Source organism: Alligator mississippiensis, chromosome 3 (assembly GCF_030867095.1).
Source record: "Alligator mississippiensis isolate rAllMis1 chromosome 3, rAllMis1, whole genome shotgun sequence".
In the NCBI taxonomy this organism is placed as follows: domain Eukaryota; kingdom Metazoa; phylum Chordata; order Crocodylia; family Alligatoridae; genus Alligator; species Alligator mississippiensis.
The window spans coordinates 37,568,039-37,594,518 of record NC_081826.1 but is presented as its reverse complement, the minus strand read 5'-3'; the positions used below and the strand labels follow the sequence as shown (position 1 = coordinate 37,594,518).

The 26,480-nt window shown below is 44.2% G+C and overlaps 1 protein-coding gene across 1 annotated transcript in view; it reads right to left on the bottom strand.

The window, feature by feature from the left end:
• The window catches only part of NCALD (neurocalcin delta), a 210,791-nt gene that overhangs the window by 177,962 nt on the left and 6,349 nt on the right, over positions 1-26,480 (bottom strand). The window contains exon 2 of the mRNA XM_019495744.2: positions 2,384-2,463. The gene's annotated coding sequence lies outside the window, so the exon portion shown is untranslated. The remainder of the gene's footprint in view (positions 1-2,383; positions 2,464-26,480) is intronic.

Here is a 26,480-nt window from a genome sequence, read left to right as displayed (position 1 = left end):
TCTATTTTGCATTTAAATCCCCTTCTGGGCAGTGCCATGCAACATAAATTAGAGCAGCTGTTAGGTGCCCCTAGCATGGCACTATGAGAATTGACCTACAAAGACAACAATCTGGGTCAGGTGAGTTCAAAGAAGAGTTTTGAAGCTCCATACCATCTGGTTGTAGGAACATGATGCTGGGACATTGCAGGGCCAGCGGGGGTCTAAGTCCCTGTGGCAGGTAAGACCTTCCGATGGCCAGGCAGCCAAGTTTGCTGCTGCTGTGTGCTGGCATCCAGCTCCTACAGCTGGATGGCGTGGGGCTACTCTAGCTCAGTTCCTATGGTTGTGGGGAAGGCAGGGTACAGGACTGCTCACAAGGCAAACAAGTGCTCATCCCACCTCTCCTCCCGAACCAAGACATGTTGCTCAAGATGCCAAGTTTCATAGATAGTTTCATAGATTTCATCCTGGTGAGGACCAACCTTTTTGGCCCCACCCCTTCCTAAGTGCCATTCCAACACCCTTCCCCTGCATGATCCATAGCTCTGCTCTCTCCTCCCTGCTTATTTGCACTGTTCTTCCTGCTCCCTGCCAGATCTCATGTGCCAAACACAGCAGCTGCATATCCAACTCGTGGCAAGCATGCTGCAGCTTGGCCACCCTTTGTCTAGGAGCAACAAAACACAGAGAAAAGCTGGATGTATGGATTTACTGTTATTCAAGTTTATAATAGAGGCAATCCTCAAGAGAAGCATAAGCCTGGACCAGATCCAACATGTGTGCATTGTGTCAAGAAACAAGTGAGGATTCCAACTGCTTACACCCACTTAAAGTATTTCTCTCCTTACCTGCCACTGGCCAACATCTATTTACTGAATAAATTCAGATAGACAAGTGAAAATACTCACACCTGTAGCCTGATATGCTATTTCTTCATGTCTACCAAACTTTGATTCTTCTACAACTTCCATTTCTGAATGATTCTGGTATTTTTCATGCAGTTAAAATGAAAGTGGTTTAGCTGCACAGGTGGAGTGGGTATCTATAAGATCATTAGCTTGTAAGTAGCTTGGGTGTGCCCAAAATATTAAAGCAACTTCATATGAAAATAAAAATCTCTTTTTCTGCACTCAGATTAATTACCAAAGACCCAAAGGACTTACTATAATAGGAGATAACCAAAATGGCTAAAGCAAATAAGCTATATCAGGTTAAGAAGCATACCCAGGGGATTGGCACAGGTAACTCCCATTATTATCTGTTAGGCACTGAAGTGCCATATATAACAATTAGAGATAGAAAGACTGAAAGGCTATGACATCTACAAAACCATGATAGCTGTTACAAGTATCTGCTTATGTTAATATTTAAATTTGACCCAAACATTTTACAACAAGTTATATTTATATATTACATAACAGAAAATATTTCTTTTTGTTACTTTTGTTCTATAACTAGATGTATATACTTTTGACAACTATGCTTATACTTACAACATACTCCTCCTTTCAAGCTATGAATCTTGGCAGTATTTTGAATATTCATAATAAATCACACTAAAATCACCATGTTGCAATGTCTGAAAATGCAATGAGCAGGTCTTTTGCTGACATGATGTAGAGTAAACTTTGAAAAAATTTAAAGGTGTTTGCCTGAGTAGGTATGCAGTAGAAATGTGTAAAAACGGTGGAATCTGTCCCAGATTATTTGTTTAATTTATAGACAATACTACAAAGGAATGCACATTCTTTATCATGTATATTGAGACAGTCCTTTGTTTAATGACAAGCTTTCCACTTGACTTGCTCATTTATCTAATATGGTAATGGTGTTGCTGGCATAATGAGGAATCTAATTTTGATAGTGCTAATGTACTAATTATACAGTCATGGAATTTCAAAGGATTAAATCTATAAAATTTGGGTCAGATTCCAAAATATTTAATTCAAGCTTGGTTTTACATGTCAAGTGAGAAGAATGTTCATGGTGATTAAGAAAATGTATTGCCAGCTTTCAGGAAGAAGACAGTCCATTTCAAGGATCATTTAAAAATCTTTTTAAGTCTTTGCTGTAAGTCACAAGACGCTAAATAAACTTCTTTTAATTGGAATCTCTGCAGAAAGATCATCTTGGAATAGGATTTAAAAATACAAAACTATCAAACTGGCTGGGACAAGCCCACTCTCTTGCCCTAATCAGTAATTTGACTGTGGATTAACAGTTAATTGGTCCCCCTCCCAGTGTGCTTAAGCCTAGGACTGATGGTGTCTAGCCAGTAAAAACAGAAGTCACAGAAACAGTACTAATCAGTGCAATCTGTATTTATATTGTAGAGAACAAGTTTTCTTTCCCTAATCTACTTTTGAAACCAAGATTTTATAGATTATAAAAGTGCACTCACTAAAGTAGCTGGAGGCCACAAAACCTTCCAAGAGATCAAGATGATATCTTGTCACAAGAACCAGTCCGACAATAAACACCCTGGAAATGAGACAAGTCAAAAGTGAATATTTAACTTTACAATGAGTATATTAATAAGACTTTAGTAAACATATTTAAATACTAAGCAATTATTCTATGAATATGAAATAGAACATACAACTGACAAATGAAAAGCTACATGTAAAAGATTAGCATATAAACAGTTCACCAAACAGCAGAGTTTTTTTAATATATAAGATCCTGGAATGCTTTAGAAAACCGGTGTGAGGTCATCAGCTTAGAGCTATGCACAGAACAATAATTATATTTTACTCCAAAATGTGGTAGATACATTTTGCTAAGGTCAAAGCTTCATCCAGAAAACATCCACTTACTGACCAAAATACTAAAAAGAGACTTTGACACAGAGAATCCAAGTAAAATAGAAAAGGAAGATAGCTACTGTAGTTACCACAATTGGTGTCTCCCATCATTTACTTGAAGCACCAATCATGATCATGATCACCTACCTCTGTTATGGTCAGAGACACCTTGATTACCTTGATGACTTCATTACCTCTTGCATCTACGTTGTCATCAACTCCCTTCAGGGTAGTACTTGAGCAACCCCAATGGGATACTAAAGAATACAACTCTATGCAAAGGCACATGGGGATGTTTTTTAAAGTATTTAGGCACTTAGAGTGTTTTACATGTGCTTTGGAGGTTGGGGGGCACTTTAATTAGAGCATCTCTGAGAGTTGCTTTAATTAAAGCACCGCATGATCTTTTGTATCAGCATCCCCACACTTCAAAATGGCAGTGGGGACACTTTAAGTAAAACTCATTGAACAAGCTTTAGTTGAAGGGCCTTTCCACCATTTTGAAGCAAAGGGATGCTGATACATGGAGGCTGGCTGGAGCACGCTAATTAGTATACTCCAGCAGACCCGATGAATCAAGTTTGCTCCAACATGCTGTAATTACAGCGCATCGACATGTCTACATGCACCCTCAAGGCGGCAGACAGTTACATATGAGATTTTCCAAAGCACTTAGGAGAACTGTCTCGATAGTTAAGGAATTAAGTACCTTTGAAAATGTGATCCATGGCCCCTGTGCAAGATTGATTATTTTTATATAATTTGTTTGACCAAGTTACTATGCTACGAGGTAATTGCAGGGAAAAGAAACATCTGGGCAATCAGTATAATACAGGACCTGTAAGAGAATGACCTGTTATGGTTTTGTTTAGGAGGTTAATAATTCCAGGGCATGTCATGGAATAAAAAAAAACAATATCCAGAAAAAAAGCCAAAAAAGTTCAAGTCTGTTCATATCAAGCAAGAATGTTGGACTCAGTTGTGCTTCAGTCAAAACAAATTACTGGATTCAAGATATGGGACCTGGGTGAAAAAATGGAATGTGGTAAGTAGGAACTCAGACTAGAAAACCCAAAGTAGTTTATCCAGATCCAACTAGATGATAATGGTGGCCTTAACAAGCAGTAAATGGGTATACTTATTTAGTCACAAATAAGAAGCACCTTCAATTTATCAGCTGTTTCTTACTCTAATTCATGCATTGACTGATACATGGTTTCTCATGTGGAATATACAACACTGCTGTTCTAAATAGTGGAGAGGTGAGTGGACAATAGGAACTAGTCTGAGCTTCAGCTCAAACACAAATTATTTTTAAAGGTTCCAGTCTATCTGAACAGAAACTTAAATATAAGAAAAGAGAGGGGAAGAACAAAAGAAAAGCAAATGGGATTTGGAGGGTCGAGTAGTAGTGTCAGTGTGTCTGATTCTTATTTACTTAAAGACATTCACCAGTGCTATTCCATTTATATCCAGGGAACTTATCCCTACTTATACCCATGCAGTGGAGATCAGAATCAAGTACTGAAAAATTTGAATGAGGATTGTAATCAGATATTCAAAGGGGATAATGTAAGTGAGGGATAAACTAAAGGGGAAAGAAGGGTATAACTGAAGGACAGGATGAAGAAAAAGAGCCTGTTACCAAAATGAAAACAAACAAAAAAATTCCAAATAATTTTGGGTAAGTAACAACAAACTTTGAGAGGTTTTTCTGAGATTAATCTCTGAATGTCTGGAGGATTGACCATCACCGTTGAGCAAGTCAGCTCATTATAGTTTTCTCTGAAAGCTGTTTGTATTTAAAAAGTCTGAGAGGTGGACAAATACCTCAAATACTGCTATGGCAATATTCCATGAGGAAACGCACAACATCTTCCAATTGTCATCCTGTTGGGGAGTTCAGATTATTAATTTAACCAACCCTAATGTTATTATTGATCACTTGCATTACAGCAGTATCTACAAACTTTAATGAGGATTGGGAACTCAAGATGTTAGGCATTGTACAAGCCCTTCATGGAAACAGTACCTACTTTGGAAAGTTTAGATTCTCCATCAGGAACAAGGAACAACTGAGAGATGAAATGAACAGAAGAGAGGAAAGAAGAATAATATGACATATTTTGCAAAATCTAGTTGTCACCTGCTTAGTCATTATCAGTGAGCAAAAATGGGATTGGCAATAGTGCCATGTCTTTGACAGACTTCGTTCTTGAGGAAAGCTGCCCAGAAGGTTTCTATCCCTAGCCATTATACCAATATAGCCATAACTCTGTTCAGTTTTTTTCCTTCCTTGTACTGTAAGCTTTTTGTTTTTCAGTGACAGTTCAGTTGATTCAGTTGACTGGCATGAACAACAGAAAAGGAAAAAGAAAAGAACAAAAATCTCTCTCTATGAATAGTTAACACTTTTATATGAAGGCATTTTGAATGATTATGTGGAAAAAGAGCAAGTCAATTGATGGTGCCCCCAGCCAATCAAGTTCATGAGTCAGGAATATCCCTTAATTTGCACCCTTTAATATTACCGTTTATTTCCTTCCATTTATACTTAAAACCAGATGATCACCCAAGGCACTAATACATGTGGCAGATCTCTTGATTAATCAAGTCTGCTGAAAGTCTGCTGGAGTGTACTAATTAGTACGCTTCAGCAGCCTCTGCGTCATGTGTATTCAGCATCCTCGTGTTTCAAAATGGTGGTGGGAATGTTTCAACTAAAACTGGTCAAACGAGCTTTAGTTAAAGCACTTCTGCCACCATTTTGAAGTGTGGGGCGCTGAATACACTTAACTCTGTGGGTGCTTTAATTAGAACGGCTCTCAGGGCACCTATACACATGATGGAGTTCTGCTCCTGCACATGCTAATTAGCATGCATCCGAGCAGATTTGATTAATCAAGATTAATCAAGTTTGCTGGAGTGTGCCAGTTAGTGTGCTCCAGTAGCCTCCGCATCATGTGTATTCAGCACCTACACACTTCAAAATGACAACAGGGGTGCTTTAATTAAAGCTCATTGAATGAGCTTTAGTTAAAGCACCTCTGCTGCCATTTTGAAGTGTGGGATGCTGAATACACATGATTCTGCAGGTGTTTTACTTAGAGCAACCCTGAGAACTGCTTTAATTAAACACCCCTCCCCCGCGCTACCCTGGAGCATGTGTATAAATGCCACCAGCGCTTCCTTACTGCTCAGTCAGCTACTCTCATTTATGTTTAGATTATTAAGAATTTAAACTAGGGCTGACAACTTTTGACTGAATATTTGTTAACTAAATCAGACTGACCAGCTGAGCCATGGCAGTAAAAAAAGCAGGGTAAGTGTTGCTGGGAGAGACCAAGGCTGAGGACAGTAAAAGTATTATTGCTAATAATAACCACAGCCTTTAAATTCTTTTTGTCATTTTGGTTTGGAGGCTTCTGATTTTTCTGGGTTTTAAATCCGTATCTGATCTGAAGCATTTGTGATAATTTATGGCCCAAAGCAAACAAACCACACAAAACTATCTGTTTATAAGCCTAGAGCAGGGATTTTTATTTTGAACAGTACTTCTTTTCTAGCAAATTAACCACACAAGCAGTAGAGATCTCAAAAATACTAAAGCAAGGGTATTTTTAAGACTTTCTCAAAGACAATGGACACTACAGCCCAAGCGTTGGTTGGGGTGTGCCAATGCTCCTGCTGGGACCAAAGCCAAAGATTCCTGGCTCAAAGGTCTTGCCCCTCTGCTCTGGGTCAGACCAATTGCCACATTTGGGGTAAGGAAAGAATTTTACCCCATGGTCAGATTGGTACAGGTGTTTTTGCTTTCCTCTGTAGTGGGGGGCATGGCCCTCTAGCCAGGATTTCTTGAGACTATATTGACAACATTTTATAAAAGCAGGACGTTGGCTGCCATGGTTCCCCTGCTTTACCTGTGGCAAGCTATGGTGTTAGGTCTTTGTTTTGGCAGGGGTCGCACTAATCTTATGTAGAGTTTAGATTATAGTTTGTATATGATGGTTTGGCTAGAGATGATGCTGCCTCAGGCAGGGGGTTGGACTAGATGACCTCTGGAGGTCCCTTCCAGCCCTACTTCTCTATGGTTCTATGATTCTAAGGAGACAAAGGTAACTGCTTTGGCTCTTGTTCTCCAAGTTAGACACACTGGGCTTGCAATTAATATTGCTGCTTGCAATGACATTGATGCTGCTGAGCATCATCTCTGGGGTGACAACCACCAGGAGAAATAGGAGAATGAAAAGATCAGTAATGATACAAACAGTAAGATTATTACTCAGTGGGTGTGTCTACATGAGACACTTTACTGTGCGGTAGACTAATCTACTGCACAGTAAAGCATCAATATCTAGACATGAGCACCATTTATTGAGCAAATAAATTAATCTACTGCACAGTTAGTTACTAACTATAAATATAGGTAATAAACTAACTACGCAGTAGATACTGCGCAGTAGTGCCTGTGTAGATGCTGACTGGGAGCAAATTTGCTTCTGGTCAGGCCCAACAGTAGAGGGCCACAAGGAATGGGGAGTCCCCTCAGTCTTGGTGCTACTCACCTCCCAGCTCCCCCCCAGAAACTGGGAGCTGAGCAGCACCTGGGAGGAGTAGCTCTCTGCTTTACGCCTGTCCCAGTGCTGCTTGGCTCCTGGATCCCCATAGCAGCTGGGAGCTGAACAGCACCAGCACTCAAGAGCTTTGTGCTTCCTTGCACAGCCTGGGACTAATCAAGAGCTGTCCCACTTCTGGGGCAGCTTCCAATCAGCTCCAGGCTGCATGGGGATTTCCCCAAGCAGCTTGGGGCTAGCTGGGAACTGTCCCTCCCACCCCCCAGAGCTGGCCAGGAGCTGGCCAGGTGTGGGACAGCTCTCAGTCAGCCCCAGGCTGCACAAGGAAGCCCCACTGGGCACAGGACTTGTCCCCATGTGCAGGGGCCAGGAGTGCTCTGCAGTAGTAGCTGTCTCCTGGCCCCATGCACATCAGCACCTCTCCTGATGTGTACAGGGCAAGGAGGCAGCTGCCACTGCAGCTGGCAGAGCTCTCCTGGCTCTGTATACATGGGGACCAGATCCATGCTCCCTTCCAGCCCCTGGGCTAGCACTCCAAGGGAACCTGGAGCTCTACCTGGCTGCTGCAGAGGGCCAGAGCAGGGTAGGAGCACCTCAGTACTGGGCTACTCCCATTGGAAGCAGATTTACTCCCAACGGGGAGCACATGTTTAGACATGTTTCCAGGGAAGGAAGGCTGTGTAGTAAGCCTTTATAGCACTAATAGCACATGTAGAGCCCAGTGCCACCCAGAAAGGCACTAGCACCTGATTCTTTCTCCTATGTTAAATTATAATAAGATTAAAGGCCAGATCCAGATTAGTAAATAGGACCTAAATGGGAACTAGCTGGAATTTAAACATCTTAATCACAAAAAACAATCCAGAGCAAATACTTCTGCAGTAGCCACAAAACCAGTTAAGCATCCAAATTCATTTGGTGCGTGCATTTCGGGCTATAAGATCCTGATATGCTTAGTGTACCTTTGGGATTTAGTCTACCACTCAGACACAGAACTATCTCAGAGCACTTGAGGCCTTACCTCTCACCTAAAATCTGTTGTGATACAAAATTAGGTGGATTGGAACCTAAATTCCACCCAAGTTCTAACAGAGGCCTCACTGGTTCGGTATGTTTTAAGCATATCTAGCATATCTAAGCTTACTAGCCAATTGCCTATCAAGAATGATGAGGGTGGGGATGGAGTGCTGCCACCCAGTGCCCTGAGGTGCCACCGCTCCACTTCTGGCCCCATGCATGCCCTCCACCCCCCGTGTCGTCTCCATGCACCAGAACAGGGCAGTGAAGCCACCGCTGCACCACCAGCACCCTGCACCACTGGCACCACTGCTGCTGCAGCTTTGGAGGCGGTGGCGGCGTGGGGTGCTGTTGGATGTGGCAATGAGGCTGGATCCACCTCCAGCCCCATGCCCCCTCATCCACCCCCTGTGTCTGGCCTTGTGTGGCAGTGTGGGGGGGCGAGAGCAGCACTGCTGGCCTCATCTACCCATTCACCCCCTCAGTCTCTGCCATCATGGGGGGCAGGCGGGACAGAGCCCCGTGTCTGGCTCTGCCCCCACTTCTCATCTGGCCCTTTTACCTCTCTCTTCCCCCTCCCCACCACTGCATAGGGTCTGGGCCTGTTTCCCCCCCTGCCCCCATCCCCTCTCTGTCTCCAAATAGCAGGGCTGGGGAGGGGGGCAAGACCAGTGTCTCTGTCCTCAGCCCCACCTCCCCCACTCCAGCCCTGTTGGGGGACAGTGCCACCATGACAGCGGGGACTGCAGGGCCAGAGCAGGTAGGATGAGGCCAGCTCCTTGGAGGCAGAGGGAGGTGGCAGGGACAGCACCGCCATGACAGCAGGGACTGAGGGGCTGGGGGGGAGCCAGGCCTCCCCCACCCCCCGCCATCATGGTGGCACTCTGCTGCACCATTGCTGCCTGTCCGGAAGGCTCGTGGAGCACTCTGATTGGCTGCCTTGACAACCAATCAGAATTTGAATAAAGCGTTATGGACAGACAGACAGACAGACTAAGGCTTTTATAATATTAGAATACACTGAAACAAAGTGTAGACACACTGCTGCTTCAACTCAAAAACATCACAGTGGTGGTACTGTTCACCTTTTGCATAATAGCTTAGTTGTTCTGGCACCCACTCAGACATGTTCTAGGACCTTCTCACCCTATAAAGGATTCAAACCTATACCAATTACTTCCCAAGAGGGTGTCTTAGTTGACAGGCTATAGAAAAGTCTGGGCCACACTTGCAGTCAGTCACTGCTCCCACAAATGCTTTTGCCAAATCCTAGATCCACTTCTGCCCACTTCCTGCATGAGTGCTATAACCATATAGGGGTATAGGTTGTAGCCATGTTGATCTAAGGAGATTGGCAGACAAGGTTCTCTGGGTGAATACGGTATCTTTTATTAGACCAGCTTAAATAGTTGGAAAAATTTTTTTAGCAGGCTTTTGGGTTTAAAAACCCTTCATCAGGCTGAGAAAGCCTCTGCAGTTGGTGGGTGCTCTTCCTGGGTGGAATGAATAGTAAAGAAACCAGAGGCTGGGCTGGTATGCATGCAAGACAGGCAGTCTCTGCCACAAGAAAACCACTTTCTCTCCAATCTCTCAGTTCTAATCCTCAAAGGGAACTTACAAAATACTTCTCAGGGAGGAGCCTATGAACTTCACTTCATCAACCTCCTGGATACAAAAAATCATGGACTAAATATAGACATTGGATTTATGACACATTATAACCTGCCTGACATTTGACTCCCCAGGTACCTCTCCACTATTCAACTGGTACATTCATCCCCCTTTTCTCTCCCCACACCCAGTCTGTCTCTCACCCACTGACTGATCAGTTTACATCTTTACTAACTGCCTGTCTTGCATGCATACCAGCCCAGCCTCTGGCTTCTTTACTGTTCATTCCACCCAGGAAAAGCACCCACCAACTGCAGAGGCTTCAGCCTGACAAAGGGTTTTTAAACCCGAAAACTCACTAAATTTTTTTCCCCAATTATTTACGTTGGTCTAATAAAAGATATCAGATTCACCCAAAAAAACCTTGTCTACCTATAACCAGATAGGCTACTACATAAAACATGGGGTATACTATGACAGTTTGCTCAAACTGGCTCTTCTCAGAAGACGACTCTGTGTTGGGGATTCTGAGCAGATGGAGGTACCTAATGTGCAGCCTTGGCTTAGGTGTCTAAGCTCCAGAGAAACACCCCTGTGCTTTGTGCTTCCTCCTGTCTAGCTCTAGGACCCCATGGGGATGTCCTACATCTGTTCCACATCCAGGTGGAGCTTAGACACATCCAGGTTCCCTGAAACACTTTTGGAGGCACCTATCATTCCCTATTGCCTGCACATAGGGAATGATAGCTGCTGCATATAACCCTATTTCCTTGAATCACCCTTCTGGGATCAGGCACCTCATCTTTAGGCATTGTTATGTCCAAACTGGAGGTGCCTAAAGGAATAATATGGATTTCATCCTCAGGCCAATTTTTAAAGGTATTTAGGCATATTCTGCGCAGTGTTGCAAGACCTAAGGCCTCAAAGATACTTAGGTAATGCCACATCCAACTCTTAGGTACCCAACAGTCTCAGTCTTGAAAAGCTGAGCAGAGCAATGCCTATAAACATCTGGACATAAGACAAACTGTTGTAGAGAGAGCAAGTGATAAAGAGTTTTTAGACATAAAGCAAAAGGAAAGTGAGAACAGCAGATCTGGTTTATGAAGTGAACCTGTTATGAATGCAAATTATTGTTATGAATGTGAATGTATATGCAGTCCCTGTTTGAAAAGGCATTCTGGGTGTTGGATCACCAAGAAATCTGTGAGGATGCCATAAGACAGCTAGTGTTGACTATGGTTCTCACCCCACTACCTCCCCCAACCATGGACCATCCTATCTCATCTCCTTCTTCCAGTTCTATTCACATCTGTGCCAAATTTCAATATTATATATATAAGTGGGTGGAATTGTCATATGGAAATATCCACATCCTACTCAGGAGTGATATAAACTGTATGGCAAGTTAAACTGTGCAGCAAAACCTACTCTCAATAGCAAGCTGAGAGCAAAGGCACAGAGGAATACATTGAACAATGTGCACTTATATAAGATAATCTTTCTCATAGGAAAGCAATTGTTCAAAACCGTAATTGCTCTTTTTTTCCTGGTGTTTGTATTTTGCTATACATAGCAGAGATAAATGATATTAAAAATTTAAAAGATGCATTTTTAAAAAGTTTTGTAATATATAAAGTTATATTAATACCATTTTGTACTCTTCTTGAGTACAGATGTCTGCCTCCAATATAAAAAAAATCTAACAAACAGAGAAGATGGAAATATGCAATTTAGACATTGATATAGTTACACTATCCAAATAAATTGCTTGTCCACATCACAAGATGCCAAAAATAATCAGATCCAAGTTCTACTGCCTTCAAATGAAGAAAAATCAAGCTAATAAAAAGATGGGTTTTAACCCCATAACAAGGAAGTTGTGTTTCCTCAGTTACAGGATGAAGTATTTTGATTTTTTTATGGCTAATTTCACAGTGCAACATAATGTATTGCAGCCAGAACAGCAACAAGAGCTGTTCTATTGTGAAAATTCATACCACAAAATCCCAATATGTGCATGTCAGTATGCATTAACATTCTAGTCTAAACCATACATCCTGTGTTGTCTCAGTAAACTCTATTTTCTCCAGAAAGATCTCTTTAAAAATGACATTTCTTATTTCCTTGTTATATTTTTAGCCTAAAGCACTGAAGCGAAATGCCTCTAAGTGCATTTTGCCTAATATATTTTAATTCATGTTTGCATAGCATACCATCAAAAGCATAATCTCACAGATACATTTATCAGTACACTTATATTTAATTTTACTTCGTATATTTTAAATACATCGTCCAAAGATTAAAGTTTCTATCTCCTTGTGACAAAGATGGTTAATACTCCCCAGAACTTTAGCTGCAATTATGAATTACCTCTAGTACAAAACAAAATTACCAGTGATGCACCAATAGAGATTTTTGGGGCTGATACCAATGGCTGATTTTTAACAAGCCATATTGGCCAGTACCGAGCTGATAGTCAATATGCAGCCAGGCAGCTTGGAGAGCAGCATCCAACTGGTAAGTCTGTGGGGTGGGGGGGCAGATCAAGGCCCCCACAATGAGGGAGGGAGTGAGGCTGGGGCAGGCACTTCCCAGCCAGGGCAGGGTGCAGGAAGGAGCCGTGAGTGGCTCGTTTAGTGGGTATGGGGAGGGCCTGCCACTGCACACACCCCTGGAGGGCATGGGAGGGGGGGCTGTGTCCCTGGATCTGGGTGTGGCGTGAGGGTGGCCTGCCTCTGTGGGCTGGGGCAGCACCAGGCTCTTCCCAGTGGGGGTGGGGAGGGGCTGGGCCAGGCTACACTTGGAATAGGTGGTGATGGTTCTGGGAGCAGGGAGTATGGGGCAGAGGCTGCAGCCACCCCAAAATTCACTGTAGACCCCACAAACCTCCCCACCTGCATCACCACTGCCCACCCCCAGCACATTCTGGCCCAATCCCTCCAGCAGGGAGAGCCCAGAACTGCCTCTGACCCCAGCCCACAGCAGCAGCCCCCCCCTGGCCTCATGCACAGATCAGGGGGCACATGCTTCCCATGCCTTCCTGGGGTGTATGCAGTGACAGGAGCCACCCCCCCCCCCTTCCCTGTGCACCCTGGAAAAGCTCTGCCCAGGCTGGGCATTGCCTACCTCTGCCCCCCCCCCCCCCGCCTCCCTCACTGCAGGGGCTTTGGTCTGCCCCTCCAACACTCCTTCCTTCCCCCACACCCTTTCCCTCATAACAGACTTACCAACCGGATGCAGCTTCTCTCCATGCTGCTGGGCTGTGCTCCTGGCTGCCTGCGTGCTGCACTGTGGCTACGGACATGCATGGGGCATTTATTCAGCATATTATCAGCCACATCAGCCAAAAAAAGCTGATTGCCAATACTGTCAATTTTCCTTATATCAGTGCTGATCCGATATGGGACCTATGTATTGGCACACCATTAAAAATGACTCAAACGAATGCCTTGGCTATTTTTTGCTTATTAAGCATCCTTTCCATTTTCTTTTTTCTTATTTACTTTCTGTTTTGCTTTAGCCTGCTACCTAGATTATTTGCTGTTTCTGAAGCATTACATGAAGACATGGTTTTTATAGTAACAGAAAAAGGAGGAGCCCAGAGGATCTAACAATCTAAGACCCCTTCCTACATAAAAGCCACAAAGTTTTAACTAAGATCAGTTTAGTTAAACAGATACAGGCTTCTGTGTGGCCACTCCTGAGATTTAAATCTAGCCTATATTGCTCTAGTTTATGAATTGAGGAATCCATGGAAACCAGATGTGAAAACAATCTCTAACCTTGATCACTTGACAATAGTCAAGTCACTGGAACTGCTATAGAAAATAAAATATGCAGAAGCAGACTCTAAATTAGGAATAATTAAAGTGAACTAGGAAGAAATTTTGTTTTTCATCCCCTGCACTTGCTACAAATTCTCTTTTTAAATGCCAGGGTTTTTTAAGCCATGTGCAACAACATAGGTAGATAACAGAGGAGGCGAGATGCTTACCTGATAGAGGGTCATGAGGCTAAAACCCTAGGATTGGGTATCAGAAGTTTTAGGTTCTGAGGTCCTAACTCTGCTATAGGCTTCCTATGCAAATTTGGGAACTCTCTTAAGCCTTTTTGTGCTTCAGCGTCCTTCCTCTAAAATGGGGATATATTTCCCTTCCTCAGTAGGTATTGTGAAGCTAGATTCGTTTGCATGCAAAATTTGTTCGAAACCCTTTGGAAGTACTACTTAAGAACAGTTGCATGATCTACACTAAGGGTATCAAATTTACCCCACTTACCAGGTTAGATTCAGACCATGGGGCACCAGACATGGTGGAAATCAGGTAAACACGGGCTACAGGCATTAATGTAGCCATCATTCACCCCCTGCTGCCCACACACATCCCAAACAGTGTCCCCTGCCCCAGAATTCAATGGTGTACCCAAACCCCGAACTCACGGTCCTTCTATGAGCCCCACAGGCCACATGACATAGCTCTGGAGGCCAGATCTGACCTGCAAGCTGTATGTTTGACATTCCTGAGCTACACTAACAGTTTTATCACACTGTCTAATTGAGTATTCATATGAGGCCTCCATGCCAGCAGCACAGAATAGGGATGTTCAGAGAGGTCCTGCAACTGTTTCAGAAAGTGCCCAATATGAAAAAATATTGATTTATACTCTGATTAATTCAATCAAATCAATAATCATTGACTGTATTCTTCAACCATCTTATAATTATTCAACAGAATGTTTATAAACAGTATAAGAAATGAGTTTCTTAAGACTAGCAATGATACTTTGTTGAATTCCAGGCCTTCTCATTAGTTTAGTTAAACCTTTTATATATCTTAATGCATATAGTTTTTAGAAAAGTGAGTTATTAAGGGCAAAGTTCTACTTCCTGACACGGTACAGGGCCAGCTTACATCTTTGCTCTCTACTTCTGCTATGGATTCTTTAGGCAGACATCAGCACTGCTGCCACTGACCCCCTCTGTAGTATTTTCCAGTCACTTTTTACTTCTTTTTCTTAGAGTTCTTACGAGAACTAGGCATAAGCCTGGACTTCATGAAATGCACTGTATAAAACACAGGACAAGAACACCGTACCTGCTCCAAAGAACTTACTTATTCAAAATATAAAACCAGAAATGGATGTACACAGGAGGAGAAATACAATAAAACAATGGGACAATATTCAGCACAGAGACAGGCAATGGTCCCAACTGACCATACTGCTATCAAGCTTTTTGAAGGCATCACAGCTAAAGTGGAATTTGAAAGAGAATAGGAAGTGGTTTGCAGCTGCTTCTGAAGATCATCTCCCAAGAGTTAGGGGCAGCCAATGGAGGGGTACATATAAATAGCTGATGTTGTCCATGTGAGGGGCTAAGTGACTGCAGCAATGTTCAGAGTGGGGCAAGGCTGCATTTGTCAAGACCAGAGAAACAGATGTTGCAGCAGTTGAGACAAAATAATGAGAGTGGGTGCATCTACACAAGACACTTTACTGTGCATTACACTAATCTAACGCATAGTAAAGCATCACCATCTACATATGTGGAGCAATTACTGCACAGTAAATTAGTCTAATGGATTGTTTTCTAGTACCTGTAGATACAGGTGGAAACAGTGAATTAAGTAATGCACCTTACCATATGGGTAGACACTTACCAGGAACAAGTTGCTCCCAGTCAGCCTAGGCAGCAGAGGGCCACAGGGGACAGTGAGAGCTGTACCAGCTCAGCAGGATGCTGTCTCCCTGCCCTGTGGAGATCAGGACAGGTCCAATCTCTCTGTGGCCAGGAGGCGGTTGCCCAGTAGCCAGGACAGGTCTCCTAGCCATGTGGAGATCAGGATGGGTCCCAATCTCCACAGGGCAGCTCCCCACCACTCCTCCCCCTGCTGGGAGCAAGCCTGATCTCCCCCTGGCTGGGACAGAGCTGGCCACTCAACCAGGATAGCTTCCCCCCTGCCTGCTAGAGCTCTGAGCTAAGCCCCCATTCCTCCTGCCAGCCCAGGGATGGCACCTGGGAGAGCCTGGAGCTCCCCCTGGCTGCTGCAGGTGTGTCAGAGCAGGACAGGAGCAGCCCTGGACTGGGCTGCTCCTACTGGGCTTAATTTGCTTCCAATGGGGGTGAATGTGTAGACATGCACTGGGGAGCACTTTAATGAACCTGAATTTTCTGCACAGAAAATTCAGGTGCACTAAGTGCAAGTGTAGACACACCCAGTTTGGACAAGAGTTTTGGCTGAGTGGATGGATAGGAATGGTTTTATTTCAGAGATGTCACACAAAATTTGAAATATTTGGACAGTGGCTGGGTAAGGACCTAGAAAGACCCACACTGAAGATGAAACCCTGGTACAGGAATGAGGGACACTAGTATACAGGAGTGTTGTTTGGGTGCAACTTCAGGCACATTAAACTATGCCCCCATGTGCATCTGAACATCCTGATCTCCATATGGCTGGGAGAGCTGTCCTGGTTGCTGGGCAGCTGCCTCCCAACCCCGTGGAGATTGGAACTCTTCCTGGGAGCCAGGACAGCTCTCCCAATCACCTGGAGATCAGGACAGGTCCTAATTTCCACAGGGCTGGGAAGCAGCATCCCACTGAGCTGGGGTAGCTCTCCCCACCCCTTGTGGCCCCCTGCTACCTAGGCTGACCTGGAGCAATTTGGTCCCTGTCAACATAGATTCATAGATGCTAGGGTCAAAAGGGACCTCAACAAATGATTGAGTCTGACCCCCTGCCTAGGCAGGAAAGAGTGCTGGGGTCCGATAACCCCAGCCAGATGCCTATCCAGCCTTCTCTTAAAGACCGCCAAGGTAGGGGAGAGCACCACCTCCTTTAGAAGCCCATTCCAAATTTTGGCCACCCTTACCATGAAGAAGTTTTTCCTGATATCTAGCCTAAATCTCTCTGTCAGTTTGTGACCATTGTTCCTTGTTACCCCAAGAAATGGCCTGGTGAACAGAGCATCTCTGATCCCTTGCTGTATGCCCCTAATGAATTTGTATGTGGTCACAAGGTCACCTCTCAGCCTTCTTTTGCAGAGGCTGAAGAGGTCCAGGTCCCTCAGTCTCTCCTCATAGGGCTTGTATGCAGCTATATGTGCACTTTGGCATATTAGTTTAATGTGCCAATTTCTAGTACCTGTATTTACAGGTACTAGAAAATGGTGCATTAGACTAATCTACTGTACAGTAATTGCTGTGCATGTGTAGACAGCAATGCTTTACTGCACATTAGATTAGTCTAATTCACAGTAAAGCATCTCATGTAGATGTACCCTTTGTCCATAATGACTAAGGTGAGAAAGACCTTCAGGAGATTATCAAGAACTCTGTTTTTGTCATGCTGAGCTGGAGCTGTCAGGGAGACAGGCTGAGATTACAGTTTGGACAGAAGCAGACAGTTCTGTAGCAAAGAATAGACTTGTGATTTCATCAGCACAAAAATGGTAGTTGAATTTGTATTTGTAGACAACATTATCCAGAGAGAAGGTGTAGAAGCAGAAGGAAAGGCATAGGCAAAATGTCATTTGACACTTCAGTAAGAGTGGTTTCAAGTGGGAGAGGCAAGTATAGTCAAGAGCGTTGCGGGGGGGTGTTTATTGTTTTTAAGAGGGACAGACAAAATGTATTTGTACTGTGACAGAAAAGAACAGAATGAAAGGCTTTGAAAAAGGGAAAAGGAGATATGAGAATGGTTTGGGGCCAGGGTGCTCAACCCCTAGTGCCATCATCTAGACCATGGGGTTTGCTACAGGTCCAGAAGTTTGGCAGCAGGGGAGTGGTGACATCATTGGTTTGCAGGATATCAGTAGACAGGGTAGGAATCAGATGGATTCACTGAGGTAAAAACAGGATAGTAGATGATTAAGGCATATAAAAATAACTGAGGTAAAAACAGGATAGTAGATGATAAGTTTTAGGGTCTGTGATGGAGAGAAAGGAGGAGAGTTGTAGAAAAGGCAGAAAGAAGTGAAGGTGAGTTGAAGGAAGGAGGAAAGCTATATCATGTCAATTTTCTCATGGAAGACATCAGTAAGTTCTTGTGCAGATAAATAAGTAAAGGTTGAAGTGTCCTGTTGGAGAGGGGGCACAGAACAGTCAAGAGGTAAGGCAGGAACTCTGTGAATGTGGAATCTGCAAAAAAAAAGGGGGGAGGGGCGGGTGGGATTCCAGCCCTGAAGACAGACAACCCAAACCCCTCTACACTGCTCCTATGCCCTGCCTTTTCCCTGAAAGAAGCTCTACCCGTGATCTGGCACTTTTCCTACCTCCCTGCGAGAAAAATGAAAGCACAGAGGCTGAGAAGGGCCAGAGCATTGCAAGGAATGGCCTCTCCTTCTCTTCCACTCTTGCATATTCACTATGGCCAGGGATGAGGCATAGGGGGTGCATGCAGGTACACATGCACCCCCTGCACATGGCACATGTGCACCGCCTACTGTCTGTAGGCAGTCTGCAATCCCTGCTGGACATTGCTGCTGCTGCCAGCAGCAGCTGTGGGTGGTTGCCAACCCTTGGTCGACGCTTACCACCATCTCCCCCACTGCTGACAGCATCGGTGGCAGCTGTGGGAGTTCCCCTGCTTACTGCCACCATGCTCCTGCTGCTCCCGCCACCACTGCTGCGCTTCCGCTGCCACCATGCCCCATCAGCCACCAGGGGCACGAGTCATTCATGACCATGGCTCTTGGTCTCTGTGCCTAGCTATACTTAATCTAAGTCCATTCATAATCTTAAATTCATAACTATCTATGGCTCCCTCTACCTAAGTAGGTAACAGTGCAATGGGTTCTAATGCACAATTCATACAATCATGCCTCCTGCCATGCCACACGTGAATGGCAGAAGGAGTGATTGGGGGATTGCTCATTAGATCCCATTGCGCCTTACTGTCAGTGCAAGAGGAGCCCAATCTCAGTTGTGGGGCTTCTAGCCATGTTGTCACCTCCCAAGGCTGGGAGATCAGCACTGTGGCGATTTCCCTGTACTGGAAGTTTCATGTAGCTGCAGGACAGGGAGATTGCCAGAACTGCTGGAACCCAGAGTCTGCAGCTGCTGGGGTTGAGATCCACCCCTGCAGCTGAGAGCCCAGAGCTGATAGGGCTCCCAGCCACAGGAGAGTCCCTGCTACACATGCAAATTAAAACTCAATAGCAACAAGCTATAAAGTTAGTACACATTTCCAAGGTCTAACTTTATAGCTGGTTGGAACTTTTTATGGTGTGATAGCTACTTTGCACGTGTAGCTCGTCTCCTGGTAACTACATGATTAAACAGTTAATTGTTCAATACCTGTACCATGTAGAGGGGGCCTATATGTATTTTACATAGGAGCAAGATAGAACACATCTTATATAGGTAACAGCCAATCTTTGTTGCCTACTTTAAAGTGTCTAAAAAACATTGCAGAAACATTTTCAGTTTCCTAAAAGCAAAAGTCCTTCCCCCGTGCAGCGTGGTGACTATTTATATTTAGAAGGAGAAAAATAAAATGTGCTAAAAACAGAGAACAAGAGTACAGTTGGTACACACACACACACAAAACATCTTTTGTAAGGTTTTCAACAACAAAGAACTAAATCTTTGTTTGGGTGCTGTAGTATACAATGTAAAATTCCTGGTGTTGCAATTTCCATTCTAGCCACAAGCTAAAAAAGCAGGTATTTGTAACTGCTGGGAGTTAGTGAGATTCCTTTCTTATAAGATTAAGCAAGCAGAAAACCTTAAATCTCTGACATGGCAGTAGCAACCCAGGCAATACAGTGAGCAAAAGGTTATTTTTATATGCCTTAATCATACCTGTGAAGAGCCAAATCTAGCTTGCTTACTTTCTAGTCTCAGCAATTCCACCTAAATGCAATGGGGATTTGGAAATATTTAGAGTTGGTCCAAAATAAGAGAAATGAATGTGCCCGAACTGAAAGGTAACTCTGTTAAGAATACATTCTCTAAAAAACAAGTCCCACTGCTGTTCTTTTCAATAAGGCAAAGTTCATTGCATCTCTATAAGAGCTACCTGACATCATGATATTACAGCTCTTTTATGATGTTTGTCTGGAGGCTGTTGGCTTAAAAACAGTATTTAAAGGTCTGTTTTTTGGGAATTGGCTTATAGGTATAGATATGCATTATAAGGGGTCAAGATGGGCAGCAGGGGTTAAATGGATTTCTAAAGAGCTTGGGAGACGCATACAGATTCTCGTGGCCCTGGAAGTAGATGGGCTGTCCAGCACAAGAAGGCCAACATGGCCTGAGAATTGAGGGGGGGCATGCCATAACACGAGATCACAGCCATCAAGGCAGACAGGTTGTCTAATACAAAAAGGACACACAGCCTGGGAACCAAAGTCAGTATGTACCATACTGTCCCATAACACAAGATAAGTGACACCAGCAACAAGGCCTCAGAGAACAGGGGGGGCTAAATCCTGGTTTTGGGGGAACAGACCAAATTAGGACAAGGCCTGGAAGGCTATGTGGAGGTGGGACCACAGAGAGACAACCAAATAGAGATAGCCACAGATGAAGAGTCATCAGGAGTCATCAAAGGGGAAGAAGAATACAAAAGCAGAGACTTGAGAGTAACAAAGGGTCCCTCCCTTGGTCCTGTCCCTCCCTGTCCCTCCTTTTGTCCCGTCCCTCCCTGTTTTGCTCCCTGAGCAGGGTCCACATCCCTATCCTCTGGGAAGGGTCCCTGAGGCCACCATGGACCAAGGGCATACTAGTAGCCTGTCTCATGCATCGCACTGGAGGGGAGCTGTGGGCCTCAGCATCCCACCTTCAGACTGCTGACACAAGAGAGAGCCTCAGAATGGAGCCTGCATCCTGGCCAGATGTACTTTGACTCTGATGACAGCCCTAGGATTGGTAGATATAGAATTGCTTGATTGTTTCTCTTGTTGCTTTTTTGTTCTTACTCTGTATCAATAAATTTGCCTATGATCAACTGGCAGGTGTTGTGGTTGGTCTGAGGGTTGTGCTTGCCCAGAACAAGGGTATAGAGGCTGGGTTCCTAAAATTCACTCCAACAGGAGTCATCAGAAAGGTCATTAAAAGGAAACTGAATTAAAGCTCAAATTAATGTCTATTTATCCCTGTTCTTGTTGGCACTGGATTTATGACTGAGATACTTTGTTCTGGGAGTACCCAAACCCTCAGATGAACCAACACTTCTCCATTCAATAATAGGGAAATGTGATTGATACACAGTGATAGCACATAAGAATAATGCAAACAGTTCTATATCTACCAATCCTAGACCTGTCAAAGAGGGAAGTACATGAGCTGGTACATGAGCTTCAGCCGGAGGTTTTCTTGAATGTCAGATGTCAGCAACCTAGAGATCAAAGGCTAAGACCTACCCCCCAGTCACCCAAGTGGGGTGGGTGAAACGGGTTGGTGGTGTGCCCTCCATCCATAGTGGCCTTGGGTTCCTCTTTTGGGGACCTTTTGTTGCTCTGAAATTCCTCCTTTTGTATTTTTTCTCCCCTCTGATGACTCTTCATCTCTGGGCATTGTTGACTGGTCTCCCTGTGATCATCATACTGTCCACATTCTGTTCTGTCAGTATTATTTCTTTGTTCCAACAAACCCACCACATGTACACCCCTTAATTTGGTTATTTACTGGTTTTCCTATTTTGGTCTTTTTGCCACAGCTGGGAATCCCAAGGGCTTTGTGGTTTGGCACTGTGACCTAATGCCATCTCATCTCATGTTATAGAACAGTGTGGTACATATCTTCAATTTACCAGCCTGTCTCTGTTGGTTTCAGACAGTGGGTGTTGAAGAAAACTTTGTCACAAACAGGCTTTCAGAAACCAATTAATGCTAGCCATTCCCCTGGACCATTGTTCTAATGCAATATCTACTTTATCTACAAGCCAATTCCCAAAAGCAAAATTCTAAATACCATTTTCTAGCCATCAGTTCTGAGATAAAATTTATAGAATTTATAGAATTTAAATATATATAAATTTAAGTTATATACAGTCATTTGAATATATATAAATTTATAGAAGTCACTTTGCTATATTTTTAATGGAATGCATGTCTATGGTGCTGATGGCAGTGGTCTTCACCTGATCATTCTTTGCCTGGGCAGACGGATAAGTCACCAGAATATACAGAAAAATCTTTTAGACATGCATTAGTGACCAGTGATGACAACATTGCTATTTTGAAAACTGTGCTTACACAGGACACATCTATACGTTCATTAATGCACCGCAATTATGGCGCATTAAGTTAATACCTGTAATGACAGATACTGACTTAATGCACAGTAATCAGTGCTACTGAGTATTAGCACAGATAAACATTTTTTTGCCACTATGCATTAGATTAAATCTACTGTGCATTGACACATTAGAATGGGTTTAGCCCACTGTGCTAATGTGCCATAGAATTAGTCTTCTGCACTTGAAGCATATCATGTAGATGTGCACAGAATCCAATATTATATCTATTGCCATAGGAAACATCATGGAGGAGCCATGGTGGCAAAGTCAAATCTTCCTGAAGACTCTTTTTATGCACCTATTTCAGTCTGGAAGCCAGACCCCATTTCTCTTTTCACAGCAATCCGATTTTGGTAGCCTCCAGTATTCTTATTCTTATATAATAAAGGGCTTAATCCATCTGTCTGTCTGTCTGTAATGTTCTTGGAGCACTCTGATTGGTTAGTGAAACAACCTATCTGAGTATGGAGTGCCACCATGACAATGGGGATGGAGTGACGGGGGGGCGCTCCACTGCCTCCAAGGAACAGGGCCAGGGTGGAGGGAGGGGGTGAGGCCAGTGGTGCTGGAGGTGGCAGCAGTGCAGGGTGCTGGAGGAGGGGGACAGGGGATGGCGAGGCAAGCTTGCCCCCCGCACCCCTGCTCCTGGGACATAGCAGCAATGTGGGGCGGTGGGTGGCAATGCTCTGTCCCTGCCCTCCACCCCCCCCCAACATTCTTGATGGGCAATTGGTTAGTATCAGCATAATTACCACATCCACCTTGTGAAATGGTGGATGAATGTATGTTCATTTGCTATCTATATGTATTATGCATGTGTTGTCTGCAAGTCCATCAGTAGCTCAATTTGAGTTTTTCACCCAAAGAAAACATTACATCTCTGAGATATTTTATAAACAGGTCAGGCTTTACGTTTTTCAACACTTAATATGTTGTTTAGAACTTTGCCAAACTTTAACGATTAGGCCTGAAATGTTCTCTTCTGGATAGCAGTGTAATTTGGGGAGGCTGATAGAGTTTAACCAGCTAAAAAAAATCTCTAAAGATTTCATCCTTACTGAGCATACTCCAGTCTCTCTAAGATTCTAGCACTCGCTCAACTGTTTATGCACCATCCTGACAATGTGACTAAGCCTGCTGTATCCCCGCATCAACTGAACCTGCTCCAGCCTATAGTTACCAGACTGAAGTCATATTTTCCCAGAAATGGCTGCTTCCAGATCAAGTAGGACCAAGCTCTGGAGCTAAGAGCCTGGGCAGCTGCCCCATAGCCTCCTCCCAGCACTACCACTACCCGCCCTAAGCATAGTGAGGCCCAGCCCCCGCACCAGGAAGAGCCTGGCTCCACCCCAGCACCAGTTCGCGGTGACAGCCTGCCTGCCCTGTGCAGATCCAGGGGCACATGCCCCACATGCCTCCTGGGGTGCATGTAACAGCAGGAGCCACGCCCCCCAGATAAGTCACTCGTGGCTCAGTCACATGGCCCGCCCCACCCCAGCTGTGCAGCGCCTGCCCCTCCCCCAGCTCCAGCACCACTCCATCCTTCACCTCTGCATGCGTGCCCCTCACCACCCCTGATGCAGCTGCTGGAAATCCAGGTCCAGGCTGTCTTATGGCCCTCCTGCTGTCCTGTGTTTGTGGGGGCTAAGACCTGTTAGCTCCCCTTTCCACTGCCTATGTCTCTGAGTGTACATTACAAATGATCTTCAATTACATAGAGTCATAGAACAGTAGGGCTAAAAGAGACACCCAGAGTTCATCTAGTCCAACCCGCTGCCCAAGGCAGGATCATCCCTATCCAAACCACCCTATACAAACCATAATCTAAACTCTACATAAGACTACCATCAACCCTGACACAACACAGACCTAGCACCTCAACCTGCCACAGGCAAAGCAAGGGAACTATGGCAACCAATGTCCTGCTTCTATGAAATGTTGTCAATATTTGCTCAAGAAATCCTGGGTAGAGGGCTATGCCCCCCACTGCAGAGGAAGGCAAAAACCTCCACTCCATATCAATCTGACTATGGGGTAAAATTCCTTCCTAACCCCAAATATGGTGAAATTCCTTCCCAACCCCAAATATGCCTTAAAGATAGGAACCTCCAGCTTTGGTCACAGCAGGAACATTAGCACACCCCAGTCAAAGTCCCCAGCCTTGGCTGCAGCCAACACTAAATATCTTTGAGGAGGGTTTGAAAACACAATGACACCTGTAGCAAAACATGGGGAAACAACTGGGGGACATAAGCAAACCCCAGAAGTATAGGAAATACCCATAGTAGAACATAAGCATAGCTATGTCTAGATCATCCCTGACCAGTGGCTGTCCACCTCATTTTGAACAACTCCAGTAACAGAGTGTCCACAGCTTCCCTAGGCAGTCTATTCCACTGCCTCACTGGTCTAACTGTGAAAACAAATTTCCGGATATCCAATATAAACTTACTTTGCTGCAATTTCAAGCCATTGATCTGTACTCTGAACTGAGAGAGAAAAGGTGCTTTCCCTCTTCTTGATGGCAGCAAATATTTGAAGACTGCTATCCTGTGCCTTGTTATGTGCCTTTTCCATAAGCTGAACATGCCTAGTTCCTTCAGCCTCTCCTTGTATAACTTGCCTTTTTTGCCTGCCTGTGGACCCTCTCTAATTTTTCCACATCCTTCTTAAAATGCAGAGACCAAAACTGAACACAGTACTCCAAATGAAGCCTAACCAGCACTGAGTAGAGACCTTCTGCATTTTGCACTTAATGCTTCTATTGATGCAACCCAAAACCACATTTGCCTTTTGTACAGCTGCATCATACTGCAGACTTATATTGAGTCTGTGATCCACCAAGACTCCCAAATCTGTTTCCATAGCTCTTTCATCCAGCCAGGTGTCACCCATTTTATATTTGTGTTTTTGATCATTCTTTCCAAGGTGTAGCAACTTGCATTTGTCTGCATCAAACTTCATCCTATTAGCTCAAGCCCAGCTTTCCAATCTGTTAAGAACCTTCTAAATTGCACTAATATTCTCCAACATATTCACAATCCTTCCCAGTTTCATGTCATCTGAAAACTTGCTCAAAAAGGTTTCTATGCCAGCATCCAAATTGCTAATAAACAAGTTGAACAGCACCAGGCCCAGGACAGATCCCTGTGGGACTCAACTGAAAATCTCCTGTCATTCTGACATGGACCAATTAATATTTACCCTTTGCTTGTAGCTATTAAGCCAGTTATCTATTTACCTTGTAGTAACTTTATCTATCCTACATATCTCCAATTTGTTTATGAGAAGGTTATGTGGGACCTTGCCAAAAGCCTTGATGAAGTCCAGGTATTCCCAGCATTCCCTTCATGCATCCAAGTAGTTACTTGGTAAAAGAAGGAAATCAAATCTATTTGATATGATTTGTTTTTCATAAATCCATGCTGGCTGCTTGTGATCAGCCTTTCCTCCTTCAGATGCTTGCAAATGGCCTTCCTTAGGATATGTTCCAGTAATTTTCCAGGTATTGAGATGATACCAACCAGTCTGTAGCTTCCTGGGTTCTCCTTTTTTTTAAAGAAAAAAAAGAGAGAAAGGCGCTACATTGACCCTTTTCCAGTCCTTTGGTACCTGGTTTATCTACCATGACTTCATGAAGATCATTGCCAAGGGCTCCAAGATGTCCTTTGCCAGTTTCTTCAGTACCCTTTTTTCCAGATGTAATTTTGTCTTCTCCCCTCTACAAGCCAGAAAGGGAAATTTGCAGAGATACAAGAGAACTTGCACACACATATACAGACACATAGGCTAGGGACAGATATTACACATAAACAGGTTTAAGTGATCAGAAACTGGTTCAAACCTGTAACAATAGACATGCAGTGCACACAAACCAGTTTAAAAATGGTCAAAATCAGTTTGAGATAAACCTGGTTGAATCAGACTTAACTGATTTGGCTCAAACTGCTTTATGCAATGTCTCAGGCAGCCTTTCTGGTTTAACTTAAACCAGAGTCCCCCAGCATCCTGGCATGCTTTCTGGGCTGGGCTTTCTACTCCAGCAGAGCTGGGCTGGCCCTGCCCCTCTGCTCTCCAGCCTGATCAGGGAAAGGCAGGGGCAGGGGTCTGACCAGAGAGGGGTTTAATTCCCCCCTCCCTGTCCCACTGGCAGGGACCCAAGCCAGGTCTGCTGGGTGCTCCCCCTCGCTGCTGTAGCGGTGGGCCAGCATGGCCCCTGAGGCAGAGGGAGCAGGAAGGGAGGGTTA